Below are 27,014 nucleotides of genomic sequence, written 5' to 3' on the forward strand. Positions count from 1 at the left end.
CTCCCCCCCCACAACAAACACTCTGTGAGGTGAGTGGGCTGAGAGACTTCAGAGAAGTGTGACTAGCCCAAGGTCACCCAGCAGCTGCATGTGGGGGAGCGGAGACGCGAACCCGGTTCACCAGATTACGAGTCCACCACTCTTAACCTCTACACCACACTGGGATCTTCACATAGGTTACTTTCAGTCAGAACTCACGTGGGCACCATGGCCATTCGAAGAGAACAAGGGAGGTGTCGGTGGTGAGTTCCGGCACCTCTTTTTCTAGAAAAACAGAACTGTGTGCAGATATACAAGGTGTGACCAGAAAGTTCAGGGAATGGTCACAGAAATCGGACAGCAAGAAATATTCGAACATACATACCTTTGGTGTTTAGTCAATTAGTTGTGTCTGACTCTTCATGACCTCATGGACTAGAGCACACCAGGCACGCCTGTTGTAACTTTTAAATGCCTGTTATTGTCCATGGAGTTTTCTTGGCAGGGATACTGAAGTGGCTTGCCAGTTCCTTCTCCAGATACATACGTTACAGGCCTTCAAAGTAGCCCTCCCTCCCTCCCTCCGATACAATGCACCATTGACAACGTTCGCAGTACTGTTGGAAACTTCGGGAGAAGTCCTCTTTTTGTACTGCTTTCCATTTCCTCATCACAGCAGCTTGGACGTGTGAAATGTTGGAAAATCTGTGCCCTTTCAGGGCAGATTTCCGTTTTGGAAAAAGAAAGAAATTCGGTGGGGCCAGATCAGGAGAATATGGAGGGTGGGACAATTCAGTAACCTCAGTAATAATAATAATAATAATAATAATAATAAATTTTATTTATACCCTGCCCTCCCCGGCCAGAGCCAGGCTCAGGGCGGCTATCACCAGTAAAATTACAGTAAAAACATAATAGGAAAAGAAGGAAAACCAATTTTAAATACAGGTTAAAATGCAATTTAAAATGCAGCCTCATTTTAAAACTAGCCCATAGATCCAAACCATAAGGGGAGGGAAACATAAGGGTCAGACTGAGTCCAAACCAAAGGCCAGGTGGAACAGCTCTGTCTTGCAGGCCCTGAGGAAAGATGTCAAGTCCCGCGCGGCCCTAGTCTCTTATGACAGAGCATTCCACCAAGTCGGGGCCAGTACTGAAAAAGCCCTGGCCCTAGTTGAGACCAATCTAACCACCTTGCGACTTGGGACCTCCAAAATGTTGTCATTTATGGACCTTAAGGTCCTCCGCGGGGCATACCAGGAGAGGCGGTCCCATAGGTACGTGGGTCCTAGGTCGCATGGGGCTTAAAGGTCCAAACCAGCACTTTAAACCTGATCCTGTACTCCACCAGGAGCCAGTGCAGTTGGTAAAGCACTGGATGAATGTGATCCCACGGCAAGGACCCCATAAGGAGCCTCGCCATGGCATTCTGCACCCGCTGGAGTTTCTGGGTCAGCTTCAAGGGCAGCCCTGCATAGAGCGAGTTACAATACTCAAGCCTGGAGGTGACCATCGCATGGATCACTGTAGCCAGATCAGGGCAAGAAGGGTAAGGGACCAACAGCTTAATATGGTGGAGATGGAAAAATTCTACCTTTGCTGTGGCTGCAACCTGTGCCTCCATGGAAAGGGAGGCATCGAAGATTTCACACAGAATATGCAATTCTTCCATCATCATTTGGACGGATAACCACCAATCACGTATCAATGACTCACAAACTCTGTCGAAATTTTTCCGCCGTTCCACTCGTCGACGTTCTGCCAGACTGAGGGTCATCTTCAATGGTTTGCCACCCTTCACAGAAACGCTTCAACCACTCACACACTGTCTTTTGAGTTACAGCTTCATCTCCGTACACAATTGTGAGCTTTTTGTGGGTTTCCGATGCTGATTGTATGTTCAAATATTTCTCACTGTGTGATTTCTGTGAACATTCACCTAACTTTCCGGTCACACCTTGTATATTAACTCATACAACCTTATTTGAAGAAGTTACTGATTTAGGCATCAGCAGCAAAGGCCTTGAAATAAATGGGCCCAAACTGCTTTTGTGTGGAGTCAATGTGGTGTCATATTAGTGCTTGGGAAACCAGGATTTAAATCCCACCCTCAGCCATGAAGCCCACTGGGTGACCTGGGGCCAGGCATTCTCTCCCTGCCTCCCCTACACCACAAGGCTGCTGTGAGGAAAACATGGAGGAGTATATCATACCCTCCAACATTTCTCTGATGAAAATAGGGACATCCCATTCCATAATAGTAATTTTTAAATATTTGATATTTTATTGTCCTTTAATTTTCTGTTGGGTGATGCCCAGAGTGGCTGGGGAAGCCCAGCCAGATGGGTGGAGTATAAATAATAAATTATTATTATTATTATTATTATTATTATTATTATTATTATTATTATTGAGCTTCCAGAATTCCATGACTGCTCTATGATACCACATTAACAGTCATGGCTTCCACCAAAGAAATCTGGGAACTGTAGTTTAAGGATGTGAGAGTTGCTAGGAGGTCTCTATCCCCCCCCCATAGGGCAACAGTTCCTAGAGTGGCTTAACATCACTCTTCCCAAGGAACTCTGGGAACTGCAACACTGGAAGGGGAATAGGAGCCTCTTGACAACTCTCAGCACCTTTAACAGGAGTCTTTAGGGGACTCTGTGACTGTTTAAAGTGATACAAGTTTTAAAACTATGTGGCCTTGCCCTTCCATTAGATGCCTCACCAGTTCTGCTCAGCAGCCGAAAGATGGCAGCAGTGCTTTAAGAATAACATCTGCTGTTGCTTTAGCATTGATTTCTACAAGTACTTTTTAGTGTTATCCAGAGCGTTGAAATCAATGAAAGCAAGTTCCAAGACAATAATGCCCACTCACATCACAAAGAGCTCATAACCCACCTACTCTCAGCGGTCAGAAACAACATAGCCAGACGTTGGAGAGACCTGTCAGGAGTAAGCGTGGACCAATGGTACCAAATAGTATGGGAAACAGCCTTATCAGAAAAACTAACCAATAAACTGAAACTGACATGGGGGCAAATGGAAGAAGATGCCTTCACCCCAGTGTGGCTCCCCTTTATCACATAGACAGAGCAACAAGACAACGACAAGACAATCTACCAACAGAAACATTGCCACCCGACTCTACTCCTACTCAACTATCCCCCCTTCACCTCTTTCCCCGTTTTCTTCCTAATGTAACACTGATGTCTCAACAAATGAAACTGATCTGTAGAAAATGTAACTTGAAAAAGAGATGTTGCACATACTTTTGTAAACCAAGAAATCTTTAATAAAAAATATGTTTTAAAAAGAATCCATGAAAGCAAGTAGAATCAGCAAGAAGATGTTGTTGGGTCTCTAATCTTTCCAGTGCTTTTTTCTGGGGATAATCAAAGGTACAAAGTTATGGCACCTTTTTTTTCCCCTAGAAGAAAAACACTGGTTAAAAATGTGGCACTTGCTGTAACAAATTTGTGGTGAGCTCCAGCGCTTTCCCCCCCTTGCAGAATCTTTTCTATAATAGCATTTCTGTGTGGGAACCTAGTCATCCTGGAACAGATACACCGTGATGTGGTGGTTAGAGTGTCTGCCTAGGACCTGGCAGACTAGGGTTCAAATCTCCAGGGCCTATAGCCTACCTCACAGGGCTGTTGTGGGGATGGGGAGAACCATGTACAGTGGTACCTCGGGTTACAGATGCTTCAGGTTACAGACTCCGCTACCCCAGAAATAGTACCTCGGGTTAAGAACTTTGCTTCAGGATGAGAACAGAAATCGTGTGGCGGCAGGGGGAGTCCCTGTTAGCTAAAGTGGTGCTTCAGGTTAAGAACAGTTTCAGGTTAAGAACGGACCTCCAGAATGAATTAAGTTCTTAACCCGAGGTACCACTGTATACCTACTAGGGGGTTCAGGCATGGGGAGGGCTACTGGACCCAAACCTGAACCCTCTACAAGCAGGAATGAAGGGAACCGTCAACTGTATCTCACTTACATCAGCTGTTGCCCCAACAGCAGTTATCTCCAGTTATTCTGTCTCAGTTGCCAGTTCCACCTTTCTGGAAAGCTGCCTCTACATTCCCGGCCTTCTCCAGCAGACCATGGAGTGAAGGAACTTCCTGCTGAACTAGAGCTTCTGAGATACAGCCATCTGAGTCAAAGGGCAGCAAGGAGTCGTTTTCTTTCTTTTCATTTTAATAATTTTTATTTGGTTTTACAAATATAAAATTACAGTGGCACCTCAGTTCTCAAACACCTTGGTACTCAAACAACTTGGAACCCAAACACTGCAAACCTAGAAGTAAGTGTTCCGGTTTGCAAACTTTTTTTGGAAGCCAAATGTGCTCCGTTTTGAGTGTTCCGTTTTGAGAGCCACACTTCCATTTTGAGTGTTAAGCTTAGGTCTGTCTGTTTTCGCTATTTATTTTGCGTTTTTGTTTTTGCAGCTCTTTTTCGTTTTGTTTTTCTGACTGTGTGGAACCCAGTTCAGCTACCAATTGATTTGATTGTGTGGCTGCAGTACATTGTTTATTGCTTTCATTTTATGGATCAATGGCCTTGTTAGATAGTAAAATTCATGTTAAATTGCTGTTTTTTTGGGTTGTTCTTAAAAGTCTGGAATGGATTAATCCATTTTGCATTACTTTCTATGGGAAAGCGTGCCTTGGTTTTGGAACGCTTTGGTTTTGGAATGGACTTCCAGAATGGATTCAGTTTTTTTCCATCTCTGGGCTAACAGCATACGTGCAGCTGTCATCACATACATAAAAAAATCTTTTCTGCTCCTTTGGAATATCAGCATCTATAATTCCTAATAAAAATGCTACTGGTTTTTGTTGTTTTTTAAAAGTTATTTTAAACTCCCCCCCCCATTCATTATATATCATTTCCCAGAATGCTTTTATTAGGCAAGGAGTCATTTTCAGGCCAGAGAGGTACTGATTCCACAGCCTCTCCTTGGAGAACTCTTTCCACTAGGTTAGGTTCCTCTAGTGAAGGGGTCTTTAACCCCAGGATCATGTATGCAGGAGCCTCAAGGAAGATATTTTAGGCACCCGAACACCTGAAGCCCCTAAATTCTCCTCTGCTCTCAGTCAACCAGAGGAAATCCAACTGGAACATGTTTCCACCAGGGAAATGAGGAGGGTGCCGCAATATCTTATGTTTAATAGAATTTGTGTTATTCATTTTCTCTAAATGTCATTACCTTCCCTGACCTTCTTAGGGAACATTTGGGTAAAGATGGATGTTTAAGTAGCCTCTTTTTTATGGACAACAGGGATATGACTATATCTGAAAGGGGATTGTTTTGAACTTTGGAGCAAATATTAATAGACGAGGCCCTTTTATCTGTTCTGCATTATTCCCTTCACTTACTCCCTTCCTGATACATCAGAGGGGTTTGTGTGTTTTTTAAAGGACTTTCTGTGTTACTGTGATACATCTGCAGGCAACCTTGGCATCTAGAGCAGCTTTGTTTTTCAATAAGTCCTATTTACACACGGCATTCTCAAGCTATTTCGTTGCTGTTCAGCTAAACGGCTGCAGTGTCAGCTTGGATTTGAACACTGGCTTTGGAGGAATAGATAATTCATATTCATGGTGCTTTGTTCCCATAGCTCCCACTCCGGGAGAATTTCTTCCTGAACCTGAGGTTACTCGGCAAATGGGAAAAGTGCATGAACTGGAGGGGAGGCAGATGAGTAATAATGGGGTTCAGCCTTTCTATCTTGAGTACAGATGGGGGAGGGAGGGATTCATTGAGAACATAAGAAGAGCCTTGGATCTGGCCAAGGGCCCATGCAATCCAGCATCCTGTTCGTTCTCTCTCTCTCTCTCTCTCTCTCTCTCTCTCTCTCTCTCTCTCTCTCACACACACACACACACACACACACACACAATTAAATTTTATGTTTTACAATTATTGAAAACTGTCCTTCTCTTTCCATGGTTCATTTTGCATATAATAAATCCCCGCATATTTTACATAAACTAAACCACTCAGTATTCCATTATTACATCCATCAAAACTTATTTACACTGTTGAATTTATCTTAATGCTGCCAACGTTTTCAAGTGTACACAATTCTCCCTCATGTATTCAATGAACGTTTTCCAATCTTCTCTAAACGTGTGTTCTTCTTGTTTTCTTATTCTATGTGTTAAGTCTGCAAGCTGCGCATATTCGGTCAACTTAAGTTGCCATTCTTCTTTGGTTGGGACCTCGCTCGTTTTCCATTTTGGGGCTAACAAAACACAGGCCACAGTAGTGGCATACATACTGGTAAATAACCTTTTGGGGACCTGTGAATTTCCATCTGAACTATTCGCAACGAAAAGGATTCTGGGTGCGGGTTTTTTTTTTTGAAAAGTACTTTTAAACATTTTTTTTAATTCACTATGAATTATTTCCAATACTCTTTTACCCTTTTACAGGTCCGCCACATATGAAAGAATGTACCCTCAACCTCATTGCATCTCCAGCACTTATCTGATTCAGTCTTGTACATTGAAGAAGAAGAAGAAGAAGAAGAAGAAGAAGAAGAAGAAGAAGAAGAAGAAGAGTAGTAGTAGTAGTAGTTTGGATTTGATATCCCGCTTTATCACTACCTGAAGGAGTCTCAAAGCAGCTAACATTCTCCTTTCCCTTTTGTCCCCCACAACAAACACTCTGTGAGGTGAGTGAGGCAGAGAGACTTCAAAGAAGTGTGACGAGCCCAAGGTCACCCAGCAGCTGCATGTGGAGGAGCGGAGACGCGAACCCGGTTCATCAGATTATGAGTCTACTGCTCTTAACCACTACACCACACTGGCTCTCTTAGCAAGCCTACTCAAAGTTGAGTACCATCTGTAAATTCTCCAGTCCAGCATCTTGTTCTCACAGCAGCCAACCAGACGCCCCAGTGGGAAGTTCACAAGCAGCAACTGGGCACAAATGCACACTCCCCTCCTGCAGTTTCCAGGAATTGACCTTACTGGTTATAACTGTGGAGGCAGAGCACAGCCATCTTGGCTTGCAACCATCTATAGTGTTGTCCATGAATTGCTCCAAAATACCTTTCAAAGCTCTCTGAGTTGGTGGTCATCACTGTCACCAATGGGAGTGAGCTCCACAGTTTAACTCATTGAGGGCTTGAGACCCATTGGTTACCCTCACCTGGTTTAGCCGGCCAGTTGAAGGTATTTCCTGAGTTGTGGCCACTGTCACACATTGACAGCTTCTAGGAGCCACAGTTGAGAGATGAGTGCAGGGTGGGGACCAAAGATGGACAAACTACCCCAGAAGGACTACAACATGTGTCCCCCATCAGAGGTACTGCCCAGTGGCGTGCAGTTAATTTTTTTATAGGGAATAATTAGGGCCAGAGGCATCAGCCTGCACAGGGGATGGGGGGGAGGGAATTTGCATGCATGGGCATCGTGCTTCCCTCGCTAAGCCAGGAAGAAGCTTCCTGGGCTATGGAAAGGAGGTGCCAGGGTTTAATACTTTAATACTCTAGTTTATATAAACACCAAAAACTGGGAAACACTGGCCTGCAAGCGCACCAACTGGAGAACAGCCTTTACCAAAAGTGTCCTGGGCTTTGAAAACACTCTAATTCAGGACGAAAGGGAGCAACGCGCTAAGAGGAAGGCACATTTGGCAAACCCTCACCGTGATCAACTCCCACCCAGAAACCAATGTCCCCACTGTGGAAGGATGTGTGGATGCAGAATTGGCCTTCACAGTCACTTATGGACTCACTGTTAAGACTGTGTTCATGGAAGACAATCTTACTTTCTATGAGCGATTGCCAAAGAAGACGAAGAGGACTCTAATTTACCAGGTGCTTTTAGGGGACCGCTCACCACTGGTCCTGCTCCTGGTGAGCAGAATTTAGGGAGAAGTTTGGGAGCCCAAACAGTAGGTGGATCTGGCCATAAGGAGAGCCTTCTGGGTCCGGCTAATGACTTATCTAGTCCAGCATCCTGTTCTCAAGGTGGCCAACCAGATACCTGTGGGAACCAGCAAGCAGGATTCAAGCACAGGAGCACTCTGCCTTCCTATGGTTTCTAGCAACTGGTATTCAGAAGCATTGCTCCTGAAGTGTAGGTAAGTTCCTACGAGGCAAGACACAGTGATAACAGCAAGAACCTTTATTGAACTAACAGAACTGGACAACAGAGACAAAGCAACTGTTTATATACATTTCTGAAGGCCTGGGCCACTCCCACTGCAAAAGTGATTGGCTGTCTAAACTTCCAAGCTGCGAATCATGACTCTGAGTTTAAGGGCCAATGGCAGAGGCCCAAATCCTGAAGTGTTGTGTGATTGGATCTCATGTATCAAATCAGAAGACAGGAGCTCAGAATCCTTAGTCCAGTCCAGTGGCATAGTGTGGGTTGTCAGCACCCGGGGCAAGGCAAGTAATTTGCGCCCCCTAACCTGTGGATTTGCGCCCCCTAACCCTAACCCCCAGATGTTGCGCCCAGTGTGGCCGCCCCCCTGCACCCCCCACGCTACGCCACTGGTCCAGTCTCAAGCTCAGGCAAACACAGACCATAACAGCTCCCTCCAATTTCTTATTCACCTTCCCAGAATGCTGTGCTTTGACAACAATATGGTGGCCAATCAACTCCCCAGCATACTGCACAGTGAAAAGAAAATGGCAGCCATTCAGTTTCCCAGAATGCCATTTGTTTTGCCTTTCCCTGACATAGTGCTAGACACTCCAAGGGCAAAGCAGACAACCCACAGGCAAGGTCCTTAAGGTGCAAGCTTTACCCCCTTCCCCTTTGACTTAGGGCCCTGAAGCATGGCACCATGTGCTGAAAAGGAAATGGCTGCCATTCAATTTCCCAGCATGCTTTGCTGTGAAAAGGACATGGCTATTGTGTATTTATCCCAATGCCTTCATTGCTGAATTGTGGACGGAACCATTGCTTATCTGATTTACCTGACGGATCCTGCCTTCAGAATGGAGATCAGATGGAGTGGTTTTTGCTGCCAACAGTTGGTTCTGAGCAGCTTCCTCCACACGCACATCACTGCGGCGCTCTGGAGAACGACTGGAGTTGGCAGCTGGGCGGAGGAAAGGCGCATGCAGCTGAGCATGGAAACAAACAAAACCAAGCTCATTTGCAAGGCGGCAAGCATTAATTGGTTTAATTGGGAGATTAAGCAACTAAAGTTCGTGCTGTTTCATTGGCAGAGTCAACTGGAAGCTGCAAAGTGAGAGGAGATGCCTGTTTGAAAAGGGGCTGGAACCGGGGCCAGCCAAGGTGTTCCCCTCTAGATATTGCTAGACCACAACACCCCCTTCATTAGAGGCTGGTCCATTAGGATGGTGGGACACTGCCCCACCAATCTCAGACTATCTTCATCCACTATCAAGTCAGGTTCAAAGTTCTCGTATTAATTTACAAAGCCCAGAACAACATAGGTTCATAGAACCTCAGGGATCTCCTGAACCCTTATTGTTCGTCACTTCCTGAGTTGGTGATGCTCATTTGACAACAACAAGAAACCCAGCCTTCAGTGTCATTGGCTCAGTCCTGCGGAACTCTCTGCCAATTCAGCAGGGACCCACTGTGCCAACTTTTAAAAGCCTCCTGAAAACTTCTCTAGTCCATCAGAGCTATGCAGGCAATTAGGGATACATCTTCCTGCAATAATCTGATTTCGGCTTTCTGTATGCAGTTTAATTTATGGTTTTATGTACAACTGTGGTAAACCACTTGGTCAGGTTTCCCCCCCTTATGAATAGTGGTATATAAGTATATTTATAAATAAATAAAAGAAATAAATCTTCACCCAGACTTGATCTGCTTGCATTCCTACTTCCAGCCAGTCTGGGGAGTGGCATTGCCTATCAGATCCCACACACACACCCCTGTCTTAGTGTTGTCCTTGTAGAACTCAGCAGCGAGGATGAGAATGAGGAGAAGGAGGAAGGAGAAGAAGAAGAAGCAGAGTTTGGATTTGATATTCCTCTTTATCACTACCATAAGGAGTCTCAAGGCGGCTAACATTCTCCTTTCCCTTCCTCCCCCACAACAAACACTCTGTGAGGTGAGTGGGGCTGAGAGACTTAAGAGACGCGAGACTAGCCCAAGGTCACCCAGCAGCTGCATGTGGAGGAGCGGAGACGCGAACCCGGTTCACCAGATTACAAGACTACTGCTCCTAACCACTACACCATACTGGCTCTCTGTAGAGCCTAGAAATAGTTGTGCTTTGCTTGTCATGGGCTCTCTGGTCCCACCTCCTGTTGTACTCCCTGCCTTCTGCCCAACCAGTTCCAATGGGCACCAACCACCACTGCTCCCCTCATCCCTGACCATTGACCATTCTGATGGGAGCTGTAGTTAATAACATCAGCAAAGCATCACCTTGACTGCTCCTGGGGTAGGAATAAGATGGAGCAAGTTTGCTTTCTTCTGCTCCACAGGGTAGGACCCAAACAAATATTACAGGAAATGTGTTTTCCAACTAGACATCATTAAGAACTTTCTGACAGTAAGGGTTGTTCGACAGTGGAATGGTGTCCTTCAGAAGGTGGTGGACTCTCCTTCCTTGGAGGTTTTTAAGCAGAAGTTGGACGGTCATCTCTCATGGTTGCTTTAGTTGGTATTCCTGCATTGCATGAGCTTGGACTAGATGCCCCTTCTAGCTCTCTAATTCTCTGCTTCTCCGACTTCACGTGGTGGGATCCAACCTGCACTGACCAGCCGAGGAAAAGATACTGGGGCTGCGGTGGATAGCTCAATGGAAACATCAACTTGGTGTTTGGCAGGTGTGAAGAAAGCCAATTCCACGCTAGGGATTATTAGGGAAGGGATTGGAAATAAAGCTGCCGGTACCATAGAGCCTTGTGCCTTCAGCTTTTGAAATGCCCAGACGCTTCCCAACATTGCAGGGAGGGGATAGAAGAAGTAGACTGGATGGACTGATGCAACAGGGGTCTTCTGTAGTTCTTCTGTAACCAGTGAGTCCACCACTGCCAGTTTCTTTTCTCCATGACTAGGGATGGAGGAGGAATACTTTCTAATGGAATTATATCTTTCGAAAAAGGTGCTTCCAACCTGATTGAGCTTCGCCTGCTCCAAGCCACATGTTGCATTGAGCACCTGACGCTCATGCATAGTCATTTTTAGTAACCCGCTCACAACTAATTACATGCAGAAATACATAAAACTAAAGTCTTGGAGCTGGCTTTATTGAATTTGTATTTTGAAGGGGGGGGGAGGATCTGAAGGAAGAAGCCTTAATTGGATTTATGCTAATAGCACCATGTATGGTCATCGCCACATTTTGGAAAGGCCTGAAGGGAGTTGCCATAAAAAAAAATGGTACAAGGGAATGCTGCAAATAGCTCTCATGGAAAAAAAGCCTGAAATTAGCAAAAGGAATAAAGGACAGAGAAACTTTTAGAAGAATTCAGGAGAATGGTGGAGCCTTATTACATACACAAACATTTCAGAAAATGAAGGTCCAGTCCAAAAGCTGTATTCCCACATTTGTATAGTATAGCAATTATTAGTAGTATTGTTACTACTACTACTACTACTACTACTACTACTACTACTACTATTATTATAGCTTGCTGCTTGTCAATATTGAGATGAAAATTGCAGGGAGGGGAGTGGACGAACATGTGGATAAGCTCAACTTTGAGATCATTCAAAAAATTCCTCTCTGTTTGTGATACAGCCTCAAGTAGCCCAGCATAAGAAACTAGCTTGTAGACCTGCCGTTTTCCAGCTTATGTGATGCCCACCAGCTTGCTGATTAAAAATGGCCCTTTGCCATTCTTTTGTTTCAGATTGAAAGTTGCAGCCTGAATTGAAAAACCCATCAGAGAGGTTTTGTCAAGTCCACCACTGTAGAATAGTCATCTCGTCGTTAGATATTCATTTCAGCTCACACACACACATCTCGCAAAAGCACCCCCAGATTCTAAGGCATCCTTCTGCAAAGTATTTTGCCGGTCTGCATCTTGATCGGCTGAGTTCTGGGAGATATCCTTTCTTTAGCATAGATGGCACTCTACGATTTGGAAAACAGTGAATCTCACTGGGTTTTGCTGCAGAGTTTCAGCCTCCACTGCAAAGCATTGAGCGTAGTGTGTGCTCCTTTCAATTATTTTTTTTTAAGTTTAAATATGGATATTGCAGGAATGGGAAGCAGAGAAACGGGGCGGGGGAAAGGAAAATTGTTGCCGCTTCCAAAAATGCACAAGCTAATTGAACACAGGGGAAATTCCTCCTTTATTTAGAGCAAATAAGAATATTGTAGTGTATGTGTTTATGTGCACCAAAATTGGCAGAACTAATCAACCAGGACATTCTTATTTTTCCCAGAGATAGATTTGTACTGAAATTGCTGCCTCTGCTGAATAGTCAAAGGAAGTTTGTGCAGGCCGGCAGACTTGTCAAGGCTGTCAGTCTAAAGCAAGGGCAAGCAAGGAGGTAGATTGAGATCTGCTAGTCGATCTCTAGGTTCTTGAAGATGATCAGGAACGATTACTGATTCCCAGTTGTTTGACAAAGCCTATGATAAAATGGCTCTCCAAAGCCAAAGTGGAGGATTGTTTGTTTATTTAAACACCACTTTTTAGCCCAAAGGCCTGCAAAGCAGTACACAGCATGGATACAAAAGAAAGACACAATAAGAATACAATAACTAAAATACAACAATTCAAACAATATAAAATGGCAGGGTTTTCAGCAACCAACATCATGGGGGGGGGGGAGAGAGAGAATGTTCTACTAAGAGCAAGTCCAAAGAGCCTCTGTACCAGTCCCTTAACAATCTTCCATTGCCGTTCTGTTTTTATTCTTTATGTTGTTTTAATTCCATTAGACGTTAATTATTTTTTAGCACGTAAAAGGTAAACGGTAAAGGTAAAGGACCCTTGGACGGTTAAGACCAGTGAAAGGCAACTATGGGGCTGCAGCGCTCATCTTGCTTTCAGGCCAAAGGAGCCAGTGTTTGTCCACAGACAGCTTTCCAGGTCATGTGGCCAGCAGGACTAAACTGCTTCTGGCGCAACAGAACACCGCGATGAAAACCAGAGTGCATGGAAATGCCGTTTACCTTCTCACTGCAGCGGTACCTATTTATCTACTTGCACCGGTGTACTTTCAAACTGCTAGGTTGGCAGGAGCTGGGACAGAGCAATGGGAGCTCACCCCATCACCACTGATGGGAGCTCACCCCATCACCGCTGACCTTCTGATCAGCAAGCCCAAGAGGCTCAGTGGTTTAGACCACAGCATATCTTTTATACATTTCAACTTTTCGTATTTTGTCTGTGTTATTTTAGTCTGTGTAAACTGTCTTCAGTCCTGGTCTGGGGGAAAGTGGGATGTTAATGATGTAATAAATGAATAAAGAAATAATGTGTATGGAAATCCTTACACACATGTTCATGTGGGCCATTGCGTGTCCCATCTCTTGAGCCCAGAGGCTCTCAGAGAACAACAGAATGATACATAGCTGCGTAAGACGAAATAAACTAGTGCCACAACAGGTTAAGAACATAAGCCGATGAATGCACATCTCAAAAGCCTGGGCAAATAAAAAGATCTTCTTCTGGTGCAGAAAAGATATTAAACTCAAAGCCAGCTGAGCTCCCTTCCATGAATGCAGCACCACAACTGAGAAAGACCTGCCTCTGAGGAAGATCTTGTGGCAGATGCACACCAAACACATAGAACCCATGCAATGTGCATTTGAAGTGCATGGCATCTACCAAAGGACTCTACTTTCCCAGAGTTACAAATCCCAGCACTCGTAAGAAGCTACAATTCCCAGGATCCTTTGGGGGAAGTTGTGTGTGCTTTAAATTTGCTGTGGACATCCTTTAAATATACGCCGTGCCTTTGCCTTAAAGAAAGCAATGCTGGGCAGCGATAAGCAAGGATTAGAAATATAGACCTGCAACCAAAAGTCATTTCCTTTGCTCACTCTGGCCTCCTCCTGGTTGCATCATTTACAACGTTTGTTGTTTCTTTGATATTAAGAAATTGAACCCGGTAGACCCTTTTTGCATGCAAAGCCAGTCTGATACCTCTGTGCTATGACCCTTTCCATGTTCACGTGGCATCAGGAAACCAACAGCAACGAGGCCAATGGATTTCACTTGATCTTGAGAACCACAGCATGGGTGCCACTACAAGCCCTGTGCAGTCCCACATCCCAAACCTACAGGATGACCCAGGGCATGAGGCAAGGTGGGGCAACTGCCTCAGGTGGCAGGCTCCACAGGGGTAGCAGATCCAGCCTCCAAGGAATGCACCACCCACTGCTGCTGCCGCCACCACAATAGCAGCGATGGCTGCAGTGTGCTCCTTGCAAGGCCGGATCTGCTGGCTCAGGCACCTGCCCAGTGCTGCCTCTACAGTGGCCGATTGTTGGATAGGAGGTACTGCTGGCCTCATCCCAGCCCTAAGGAGGAAATGGCAGGAGCTGCCCTCTGGGGTCTCCTGGGGTCTTCACTTGTGTGGTATGATTCAGAGTGGGCCCCTTTCCCCCCAACAGCCTTTGATTCCCAATGCAACCATTGGGTCAGGTTGATATGATTACCACCCTTGTTCCTGATGTAGATTCCCCTGCTTGTTCCCAATGAAGGTATTTATTTCCCCACTTGTTCCTGATGAAGATATTCACTCACTTCTTCTTCCCTAGTGTTGCTGTGTGCCATTTTGTGGTTCGCCTTAAAGGCCAAAATGTACCGAGGCAGTCCAGGGGCTCCAACTCCAGGGGCCGAGAGTTTCACCCCATGGGGGGGGGTAGGTGGGCACCCCAATGTTCCCTACCATCGGGGGCGGGGGAGGCTGGGTGCAGAACTGAACACAGCTTGAGTGGCTGGCTCCTCCTCCTTCTGCCATGGAATGCTGCTGTCAGGAATGAGCCAGCTCCCAGCGAAGGTTTGCAGCCAGCTGCAGAAAGCAGCCAGGGACAGAGAGGCTTAGATGTTAGTCAGGCAGGGGAGAGCTGGCAGCTGCAGATTCTGGCTCTTCCTGATCTTGATGGGCAAGCTGATAAGGCAGTAGTTGAGCAGGCTAGAATGTAGCCAAAGTTCGCCGGAAGCACAAATCAGCACAAATAGATTCAGAGACAGCCTCTAAGATCAGAAAGGGGTTGGAGCTGATCCACTAAGTCCAAAGAGTCGGTGAATGGGAGGGCTGCAAGATAGGAAGCAAAACAAGAGACATAAGGGTCGTAAGTTCAATAGTTTCTGTTGACGCCAGAAAGAATCTTCAGAAGGGTCATCTTGAGTAATGATGTTGGAGGCTTTGTCAGAGCTGGCCGGAGCTATCTGTTTGTTTTTGCAATAAATCCTCCTTTTCAATTACCTACGCTTACTGTTTTATCAAGCTGGGAACCTAGACTCCTGACAGCTGCCTAGTGCAAGAGAGGAGGAGCTGCTGGCCACTGCGTTTGACTCTATCTCCTGGCTCCTTCCAGAACATCATGCAACTTGGTAAACTGCACACGTGATGTCACATGCACAACCTGGCCCTCTCAGGTTGACTCTGGGATGACCCAAAGCAAGTTCCTTCCCTTCTCATTTTGCTGGATGCAGAGAACTTTCCAAACAATCCGTCGTGCACAGATACATGTTTTCCAATAATGCTCAGCCAACAGTTCAGTTGTCGTGGGGCATCTCTGACTTCTTTTTCCGAGAGACTCGCGGGTGAATCGCAAAAAGGCATTTACAAACAACATACAGCTGGGGAGGGTGCTGCTTGTCAGGATCGTGCCACCACCAAGCCCCTTCCGGAGGACAGAAGGAGCCTTTGGTGACTGAGAGCATCTCGGGAGTGTCAAGGAGACAGACGCGGCAGGCATGAAGTCCTGGGAGCAATAGAGCTGCGGGGAATGTTTTCAAGTGTACAAAGAGAGGCTGGAGGGCTGGCAGAGGACAGAAATGCGTGCCCGCTTGAGAGCTATGAATAACTCTTGAGATGCGGCCGTGTTTACAGCAGCACGACCCGGGGATTGGGAGGAGACCTCTCTCGGATAAAGGCTGAACTTTGCGTGCAAAGGCCTCCTTTTCTGCTCTCTCTTCCAGAATAGCACAGCCGCGTCCCGCTTCCAATTACAGCCTTGGTTTGTTTGTTTCTCCAGATAGCTGCCTGCCCCTATCCAAGGAGCTGAGGCTGAGGAGCTGACTCCCTCTCTCTCTTACCTCCCGCCTCGGGTGCTGTCCCTCCCCTCCCTCTGCTCTCCTTCTTCAGCTGGGCGCACTTGCTGACATATGCATCGGTGTCTGGGTGCGTTTCCTGAGGTTAGCATCTTTTTTTAGGTCCTGTTCCCAGATCTCCACGATACAGACAGGCAGTTTCCATCAAATCTCAGGGCCTTGATGTGAAAGTCTCAAGTGGCCAATGCTCCCCTCTCCCCTCACCCCCTCCAGCTGGCCCTCCCAGGCATGAACTTCTTCTTCTTCTGCCTGCTTGTTGTTTGCAAATGCCAAAGGCATGCCTCCCTTTCCCTTCTGTGCTCCATCATTGTAAAGCGATGCCTCGCCTTGCTTCTCCATGCAAGAAACTTCAAAACCTGCCTTCCAGGGCTTCTCTGAATGACTGCTGTGAAGAATTGTTGTTCTAAGAGAAGGATTGGGGGTCTTTTGCAGCACTCCCTCCTGGGCAACTTTCTGGACACTATAAGGAGGTTGTCCCAGGCACAAAATTGTTAGGAGGCACAAAATACAGCTTTGTATAAAGCTGCATGATTCTATTACTGGGATCCATTGGAAATGGCTTCTTCATGCGAACCAGTAAGTGACCTCTCCAGACAATGTAATGGCTCATCTTTTCTTATCTCTGCAGCTGTGATCTTCTGAGTGGTGCAAACACCATTAGACAGTTGAATGTGCATGTGTACCCTGTCTGTTTCCCTTCCTACCTCCCCCCTCACCTCCTCACCTCCTCACAGCTCTGGCACTGGCAACCCACGCTATGCCACTACACAGACCACAGGCCAGCAGTGGGCAGTGGCAGAGGCAAAAGTCGGCAGAGCAATGAGAACGAACCCTTCATATGGTAGGGTAGTGGTGTAGTGGTTCGCTTTACTGGCCGAGGGAGCCGGCGTACAGCTTCCAGGTCATGTGGCCAGCATGACTAAGCCACTTCTGGCGAACCAGAGCAGTGCACAGAAACGCCGTTTACCTTCCCGCCTGAGTGGTACCTATTTATCTACTTGCACTTTGACCTGGGTTCAAATCCCCCACTTGGCCATGAAGCTCACTAGGTGACCTTGGGTCAGTCACTCCATCTCAGCTTAACCTACCTCACAGGGTCGTCGCGAGGATAAAATGGAGAGGATGAGAGCGATGCATGCCATCTTGAGCTTCTTGGAGGAAAAGTGGGATAAAGAAATGCACTCACTTACTCACTCAATGAAATACATCAGGGTTGGGGAACCTTTAGATGTTGCTCTCATCATCCCCTACCATTGACCATGCTGGCTGGGATGGATCGGAAGTGGAATCCAACAACTTCTGGAGGTCTCCGGATGCTCACCCTCCTTGTTTTACGCACTCACACATCTCTCTGTTTTCCATCCAGAGAGTCAAGGAGCATTATCAAAATGCCAGTATTCTAGGCTATGATGCAGAAGTAGGGTGTTATTCAAGGATACTGAGGAGTGGCACCTGGTAGGGGGATGTTGTCTGGGGAGAGTCTCAAAGTGGGAGCCAGTGTGGTGTAGTGGTTAAGAGAGGTGGACTCGTAATCTGGTGAATCGGGTTCACTTCCCCGCTCCTCCACATGCAGCTGCTGGGTGACCTTGGGCTAGTAACGCTTCTCCGAAGTCTCTCAGCCTCACTCACCTCACAGAGTGTTTGTTGTGGAGGAGGAAGGGAAAGGAGAATGTTAGCCGCTTTGAGACTCCTTAGGGTAGTGATAAAGCGGGATAGCAAAGCCAAACCCTACTTCTTCTTCTTAAGTACAGTGATACCTCAAGTTACAGACGCTTCAGGTTACAGACTCCGCTAACCCAGAAATAGTACCTCGGGTTAAGAACTTTGCTTCAGGATGAGAACAGAAATCGCTCAGCAGCTGTGTGGCGGCAATGGGAGGCCCCATTAGCTAAAGTGGTGTTTCAGGTTAAGAACAGTTTCAGGTTAAGAATGGACCTCCAGAACGAATTAAGTTCTTAACCCAAGGCACCACTGTAGATAAGCCAGGGGTTCCCATAGTTTGGCCCCAGGCCTGAGGTTCCCCATTCCTGCCCTAAGAACATCAAAAGAACCCTGATTGCTCAGACCAAAGGTCCCTCATCCTGTTCTCACAGTGGCCAACCAGATGCCTGTGGGAAGTCCATGCCCTGGTTGGCCACTGTGAGAACAGGAGACTGGAGTGGATGGGCGATTTGCCTGATCCTGCAGGGCTTTTGTTTTCTTTCTTAACATTTTTTTTGTAGTTATTACAAGTTTGGAGCTATGTTACCTGTGTCCAGTGGCAGAGCTTCATGCTCCGGCACCAAGGGGCCGGGAGTTGGCGGGGGCGGGGTTGGTGTGCATCCCAGGGGCATGGCACGCCACCCACAGGAGGCGTAGCATGTGTCCTGGGGGAGTGGCATGCCACCTTCAGGGGTGCAGCTGCGATGGTACTGCCAAGGGCAGTGCACTCCCCCTGCACCCCTCTTCCTCCACCAGTGCCTGTGTCTCCCTGGGGCCAGCCTGACATTATCTTCACTACACCCCACCGGGTCTCTTTCTCACTCTCGGTTTCATGAGCGCACCTCCAGCTTTAAAGGAGTTCAACTCTGGTTTTCGTTTCGGAAAAACACATCTTCATTTTCTTGCAGTGGCGTAGCGTGGGTTGTCAGCACCCGGGGCAAGGCAAGTAATTTGCGCCCCCTAACCCGTGGATTTGCGCCCCCTAACCCTAACCCCCAGATGTTGCGCCCGGTGTGGCCAGCCCCCCCTGCACCCCCACGCTACGCCACTGTTTTCTTGTGAAAAGTGGAAAGAATGCTGCAAAACACTGCTTCCAACTCAGTGGGGGGGGGGGGAATCGAAGGAGAGAAAGAGAGAAAGAGGGAGAGGGAGAGAGGTGAGCTGGATGGCTTGGCTCCTGTGGGGATGGATGGAGTCATGATTATATAACTGCTCTGAACAGACTCCTCTTTCTGCAAGAGACTCAGCAGCCTGACCCACCTACGCTGGTGACTCATATGCTGCCGATTGAAAATGGGTGGGGAGTTAAACCCATTTGCTTCCCTTTTATAGCCTCTCTAATTATACCATGCGCTTTCCCTTTTGTCTTCCGTGGGCAAGGGGAACCCTGCTTCGAAACACAACCGTGGGATTCATTAGGGAAAATGTACCAGCAGATCCGCAGCATTCTTGTTCTTCCTTCACCCCAAGTTCCCAGGGTGGGTCACAATGTTAAAACACAACACTGGAAACAGTATGGGACAACGTACAATTGCAAAAATAAGGTGGAACCTACAAATATGCACCTCAAGTGTTGGAAGCCAAGGCAAAGAGGTGTGCCTTCAGCATTTGCTGGAAACTGTAAAATGAAGGTGCCAGATGCACCTGTCTGGGGAGGGAGTTGCAGAACTTAGGGGCTGACACAGAGAAGGCCCTGTCCCAGGACACCACCTGCCCACCCTGAGCCATTGATGGTGGAGGAACTACTAAGAGGCCCCACTCACTCTGCTGAACATAACACCTGAGATGGTTTGTAGAGAAGGAGGCAATCTTTCAGATATTTAGGGTCTGAGTCCTTTAGGACCTAAAACACTAACATGAGCAGGTAAGGAAAAAGGTAAAGGACCCCTGGACGGTTAAGTCCAGTCAAAGGCGACTATGGGGTTGCACCACTCATCTCATGTTCAGGCTAAGGGAGCCGGTGTTTGTCCACAGACAGCTTTCTGGGTCATGTGGCCAGCATGGCTAAACTGCTTCTGGTGCAATGGAACGCCGTGACGGAAACCAGAACATACAGAAACACCATTTCCCTTCCCACTGCAGCTGTACCTATTTATCTACTTGCACTGGCATGCTTTCAAACTGCTAGGTTGGCAGGAGCTGGGACAGAGCGAGAGGAGCTCACCCCATCCCAGGGATTCGAGCCGCTGACCTTCTGACTGGCAAGCCCAAGAGGCTCAGTGGTTTAGACCACAGAGCCACCCGCATCCCTAGGACAATAATAGGTGGTGCCAGGGTTAGTGACAGGCAGAGCCAATTAATTCTACTTTTGACCCCATCCTCCTCCCTGCTGAGATTATGGAGAAGTAAGCTGACAGCCAGGGCCACCACTGGACCAGATGTAAGTAAGGAGACCAGCATTTGAAAGTTGGCTGGAGACAGTCTGAAGTTGGTGGGACAATGTCTCATTCCCCTAATGGCCCAGTCTCCTCTAATGGGATCTAAGGCAGCTTCCTACATTTCTATGACTCAAAGGGCAGGGGCTATGAAATCAATGAGCTCTTCACCCATTCTTGTATTCCATTTGCTGTTCCCCAAGCAACTTTACGGGATGTGATGGTGGATCTCGGTAAGTTTAGTGACTCTGTGTCTGATGAAAAAAATCATATTTCACAGTAGATGTGTTCTTTGGGGAAATTTTGAAGAGGCTAGAAATGGTCACCAGGGTTGCTGAGTCAGCTGCCACAAAGCTCGCTCAGCTTAATCTTGGGGTTGAATATTATAGATTTCCTTTAGCTATAGGGATTAGGAAGAATGCATCAACGCTGTTCTGACCTCTGATTCTTTCTTAAGCTTTCAGTGAGTTAACATTTCAGGGCTTTTTTTGTGTGTGTTGTGGGAAGATGGAACTGGAACATTTTGAAATGTTCACCCTTTTGGAAACAATAGGTAAAGATTTGCCTGAGTGAGGCTTCTAGTATGTGTGGGCTTATTCAATGAAGACCCAGCCCTACTATTAGACAAAATGAGGCAACCACCTCAGTTGGCAGATTATGAGGTGGTGACATGTTGGAAAACAGAGCTGTATGGGCTACATGTTTTGTCCTGCTGCCGTCAGGTGTGGTGGGAGATTTAGTAGAAGATACAACTACCAATCCAGTTGGTTTCAGTTCATGGAACTGGTGTGTGTGTGTCAGCCTTGTCCATTTTCCCAGGCAACACCATTTCCTGTGTTAGCCCTGCTTATGACTCGAAATTAGTGAGACCTCATTTCCCAGTGGTCCCTCTCAACATCTCTGTGAAGTTTGCTGCTACTGATATGAGAGAACTGCAACTGACTAGGACCATCTTGTACCTTCCATTTTCATCAGAGCCAACTATTTTGGTGTGCTCAGAAGCCCCCCCCCTAAATAAATGAATAACTAGAAAGGCATTCTGGGTCTGTCCTCCTTGGGCTGACTAGGATAGGAAAGGGCTGTGCAGTCCCTACTTCTGGCCTTATTTGGGACCTGATGTGGAACTTTGGAGCAGCCCCAATCTGACTTGGAACAATCTGGGCCCAATCCAACCTGAATCCAGGCCCCAAATTTGCACAATCATGTGGTCATCCTAACATCACCAACCAAGTAGAGAGTCCTGATGAGATGTACACCTCAATCTCCTTGGATCTCAAACCCTCTGTGCCTCTAGAATGTGTTGCCCCAAACTACTCAAGCAATGTTTGCTCTCACTCTACTGAACGTATCTTTTTTTATTCCATTCAAATGAGCACATGGGGATTTTTATATGAAGCCCGGAGATTATCATCATTATTTTCAGATCATTTATCTCAGGAGGCAATTCATATTCTGAAGAAAGAGCTCATAGGGCAAAGCTCAGCTGATTTTAACAATTACTCTTCTGATGAGTCAGCTTTCATCCCTGATTACTGAGATAGTTTATATATATATATATATATATAAACAACCTTACTATTTTGATAATCCTTTTCTTATCTCACCCCAAAGGTGCATCTTATTTCTTGCCCTCCCACCCACCTTCAAGAAATCTGGAGAGCCAACACATCTTTTAAAAAACAAAATACTGTAAATAAATTCAGCCATGGCTACAGCTGTTTGGGAAACAGAATGGGAAGGCCAGTGCTCATGTATAATTGACTGTCAAATCTCAATGCACCACTGTATACGCTGACAAGCAAACTGATGCGGTCCTGCTAACGAAATGAAGAGAATCATATTTCTTCCAGTTTGGAGCCTTATTTGCATCTGAAAGCCCCATGAGCAATAAAATGAAAAATTTGCCTCTGGGGTGGAGAATCTCAGGGGCCACCGGCTGCCCCCTGGACCTTCTAACTTAGAATTCCACAAACATGGGCCTCCTTCTGTTGTTGGACTACAACTCCCATCATCCCTAGCTAGCAGGACCAGTGGTCAGGGATGATGGAAACTGTAGTCCAAAAACAGCTGGACAACCAAGTTTGGGAAACCCTGCTCGAACTGACTGGATCTAGGATAATTCAGTCAATAGACTTAATTTCAGGGTTTGGGGTTCAAGCCCCACGTTGCGCAAGAAAAAAAAAACCTGCATCACAGTGGTTGGACTAGATGACCCTTGAGGTCTCTTCCAACTTCCAAGTCTATGATCCTCAGACCGTGGCTCTTACCATCCCTGCCTTGGCACCTTCCATGTGTGGTTTAGCTTGGCTAGAATGTGCCATTGAACTATCAAAATGTTTCTTTCTTGCCTAGAAAGAAGATGGCATAAGGTCATAATAAGAGCCTGCTGGATGACCAACCACATGCCTGTGGGAAACCCACAAGCAAGACCCAAGCACAAGACCACTCTCCCCTCTGGCAGCCTCCAGCAACAGGAATTCAGAAGCATTATCCCAGCTGTGGAGGCAAAGCATAGATATCATGGCTGGGAGCCATCAATAGCCTTCTCCTTTTTGAAGAACATCCAAGGTGGTGAGCATCCCTGCCTCCTATGTTCCATAGTTTAACTCTGTGCTGCATGGAGAAGTATTTCCTTTCATCTCTCCCTAATCGTCCATCATTGAGCTTCATAGGATGTCCCTACGTTCTACAGTAATGAGGGAGGAAAAGCTTTCTCAAATCACTTTTTCTATGCCAGGCATCCCCAAACTCAGCCCTCCAGCTGTTTTGGGACTACAATTCCCCTCATCCCCGACCACTGATCCTATTAGCTAGGGATGATGGGAGTTGTAGTCCCCAAACATCTGGAGGGCTGAGTTTGGGGGTGCCTGCTCTATGCCATGCATAATTTTATAGGTTCCTATCATGCAACCTCTTACTCACCTTTGGTCTCTTCAGACCAAACTCTTCATATTCGGAGGAGTATGAGCCTGACAGAAACTAGCCGATTGTACAAAAGTGAAAGAAAGGTCTATTTGTTGTTTCACACACTTTTCCCTCTGCCCCCCTCCTCCCACTGGCCCATGGCCTCCAGACGTCCTCCCAGAAGGCAATGTGTCCCTCAGTCTGAAAAATGTTCTGCATCCTTGTTCTACCATATATGCATAAATACCTGACCAGATCATATTTCTGTCTGCAGTGGGATACCTGCTTTGCCGAAGGTTTCTTACCTTCATATCGCCCTCCTTCGTATGGCCCTGGCAGCTGATGGTGGAGGGCAGGTAATAAATTTAACACCAATTTGGCAACAACAAAGTAGTTGGCAGATCTTACCTTCATCAGGAATATTCACAGTTCATGAACTTTGGGATGTAAGTAGGTCCCAGGTTTGTTTGGAGGGTTTGTTGTTGTTGTTTTTTTGCAAAGGGGCAGATCTTGAGCTAGAGGAACTTGAGGTAGTAGGAATGGAAAGGGGTCTCCTGTGACCTTGAAGAGGTGCTGTCATGGCACAGGGGTCGAGGGACTAATGGTTGGCGAATAAAGGAGGGGAGTTGTGTGTGTGTATGTTTTGCATAGTGGGACGCGGGTGGCACTGTGGGTTAAACCACAGAGCCTAGGACTTGCTGATCAGAAAGTTGGTGGTTCGAATCCCTGCGACGGGGTGAGCTCCCGTTGCTTGGTCCCTGCTCCTGCCAACGTAGCAGTTCGAAAGCACGTCAAAGTGCAAGTAGATAAATAGGTACCGTTCCAGCGGGAAGGTAAACGGCGTTTCCGTGCATTGCTCTGGTTCATCAGAAGTGGCTTAGTCATGCTGGCCACATGACCCGGAAGCTGTACGCCGGCTCCCTCGGCTAATAAAGCGAGATGAGTGCCGCAACCCCAGAGTCGGTCACGACTCGACCTAATGGTCAGGGGTCCCTTTACCTTTTATGTATTGCATGCGTGATACAGATTGGCCCAAGTTATCCATTCACTGGCATCCATAAGATCCTTCCTTTCTTTTTGGACCATCCACAATCCTCAAATGAAATGGCTTCACAAGCAATCTGCTTTGTATTCATTTGACCATCTAGCGGGAAATGAGTTTATTCTTGCTTTCCCGGATGCCGAGACACATGAGATGGCCTGATTTTCACTCAGGCTGCAGCAGTTCCTTCTCTTTTTATCGCTCCCTCCATTAGAAAACAAATAGCGTTGGCTATTATCGTCCTCTCGGGACTGTGTTCATTCTTGGTTGCAGAGGTGGAGTTTAAATGAAGAGAAGTGTGGAGAGAGCAGTATTGCAACTTAGGGAAGAAGGGGCGACTTGATTCAAGTGACCATAGGCATGCGCATAGGGTGTGACCTGGCACACTTTATTGCTCTTTAAAAAAAACCTGGGGGTTGTGGTAGTGAGAAGCAGAGTAAGGTAAAGGTAAAGGGACCCCTGACCATTAGGTCCAGTCGTGACCAACTCTGGGGTTGCGTCGCTCATCTTGCTTTCTTGGCCCAGGGAGCTGGCGTACAGCTTCCGGGTCATGTGGCCAGCATGACTAAGCCGCTTCTGGCAAACCAGAGCAGTGCATGGAAACACCATTTACCTTCCCGTCAGAGCAGTACCTATTTATCTACTTGCACTTTGACGTGCTTTCAAACTGCTAGGTTGGCAGGAGCAGGGACCGAGCAACGGGAGCTCACTCCGTTGCGGGGATTTGAACCGCCGACCTTCTGATCAGCAGGTCCTAGGCTCTGTGGTTTAACCCACAGTGCCACCCGCATCTGAGAAGCAGAGTACACAGTGGCAAACCAGCTCCCACAGCTACCATGACCCACAGGGAAGCTGCGATGGAGGAGAGAGGCAGAAGTGAAAGGGAAGACTGGAGCCTGTCACTCCATTGACACTTCCAGAGATAGGCACAGGCAGAAGCTGCAGATCCATCCCAGTCTTGTTATTCTGCCTAAATCTCTGTCTCCTTCCCTTCTCCTCCCTTCCACTTCTGTCTCCCCCCACCCAAGCACCTCTTCCCTGTGGGTTATGTCCACAACATCTGGAGGGTGCAACAATGGTGAAATATACTCGGAGTCCTCTAGTGATTTCATGCTCTTTATTGCAGCTTGTAAAACAGTGATTGAATTGCCCCCAAACCTCAGGCTTTTATATACAGTGGTACCTTGGGTTAAGTACTTAATTTGTTCTGGAGGTCCGTTCTTAACCTGAAACTGTTCTTAACCTGAAGCACCACTTTAGCTAATGGGGCCTCCCGCTGCTACCGCGCTGCCAGAGCCCGATTTCTGTTCTTATCCTGAAGCACTATTTCTGGGTTAGCGGAGTGTGTAACCTGAAGCATATGTAATCTGAAGCATACGTAACCCAAGGTACCACTGTACGTTATTTACACAATGAGTCCTGTCTGATTGGCTGATTCTGCTTCCCTCTTGGAGCCTGATTGGTCTTTTCCTGCAGGCCAATCAGGTGTTGCATTCTACGATCCTACCAGCCTAATAGGCTGATTAACTTCCTCTGGGAGCCTGATTGGTCTTTTCCTGCAGGCCAATCAGTTGTTGCATTCTAGGATCCTACTTGCCTATTGTTCTAGGATCCAAGCTTAGTACATAACACTTGGCTACCCCTCTCTTACACCAACTTGCCAGAGTGTAAAGGATCCTCAGGGAGGCCTGTCCTAGGCTCCTTCCACTGCCCTCTATCACAACTAAAAGGTGTGTGCAGATCAGATATTCCGGATGATGCCAGGTTAACTACCCCTCCCTTACGTAGCATCTACTGATGTTATGAGGCCCTATGTCATTTCACTGAAGGAAAGAAGGGTAAACCTTGGGAAAGTTTCAAAAAAAGGGCAAGCAAAATGCCCAGTGGGTGAAGTGACTCTCCTATGAGAAAAGGTTGCAGCATTTCAGGTATTGTAGTTTAGAGAAAAGGTATGCTAGAGGCGACAGGACAGAAGTCTCTAAAATTATGCACGACAGGGAAAAAGCAGATGGAGTAAAATTTCACTCCCTCTCTTATAATACCAGAAGTCATGGGCATCCAATGAAGTTGAATCATGTGGAAGATTCAGGATGGATAAAAGAAAGTATGTCATTGCACATTCATAGACTATGGAACTCATGCCCACTGGGGCAGTGATGGCTGCTAACCTAGATGGCTTTAAAAGGGGATTAGGCAAACTCATGAAGGCAAGGCCTATTGTTGGCTGCTAGCCATGCTGGCTATGTTCTGTCTTTGCAGTTGGAGGCAGAAATAGTTCTGAATACTGGCTGCTGTGTCATGGTCCGGTTCACGGGCGATCAAAGTCCCACCTGGGGACGTCAGGACTGGGGGTAAGATGATGGGGTGGGAGCAGGAACAGGAGTCCAGAAGCCAGGAAGCCAAGAGTCCAAGGGTCAGAGAGCCGGGAGTCAAGAAGCCAAGGGTCTGAGGGTCAGGAAGCAAGGAGCTACAAAGTCAAGGGTCCGAGGATCAAGGAGCAAGGAGTCATGAAGTCAGGGGTCCGAGGATCAAGAAGTAAGGAGTCATGAAGTCAGGGGTCTGAGCATCAAGTAGCAAGGAGCCAAATGCAGCAGGGCAGGGAACGTGTTGCTGTGGCAAAGAGCCAAAGGAAAACACAGACCTTATATCCCTTCCCGGCTCTTGCCACCAGGTGCTGTGAGTTACCAATCGGCCTCACCTGTGCGGCCGCACCTTGCCTCTTCAGAACAAATTTAGGAAGGCCCCAGTCCTGCAAAGTCCTATTGGTCACAGGGCTTGGCTCCTGCATGCACACCTGACATGCTGGAAGCCACA

The 27,014-nt window shown here is 47.0% G+C and overlaps 1 long non-coding RNA gene across 1 annotated transcript in view; it reads left to right on the top strand.

The window, feature by feature from the left end:
* LOC309357319 overlaps positions 1 to 26,804 on the top strand; it is a 395,759-nt gene extending 368,955 nt beyond the window's left edge. Inside the window, exons 2-3 of the long non-coding RNA XR_014163086.1 lie at positions 26,584 to 26,704; positions 26,782 to 26,804. This is a non-coding gene — a long non-coding RNA (uncharacterized lncRNA). The remainder of the gene's footprint in view (positions 1 to 26,583; positions 26,705 to 26,781) is intronic.
* Positions 26,805 to 27,014: the final 210 nt, after the last annotated feature.

The sequence above is a fragment of the Podarcis melisellensis genome (assembly GCF_964234715.1).
Source record: "Podarcis melisellensis genome assembly, chromosome: 14".
NCBI lineage: Eukaryota > Metazoa > Chordata > Lepidosauria > Squamata > Lacertidae > Podarcis > Podarcis melisellensis.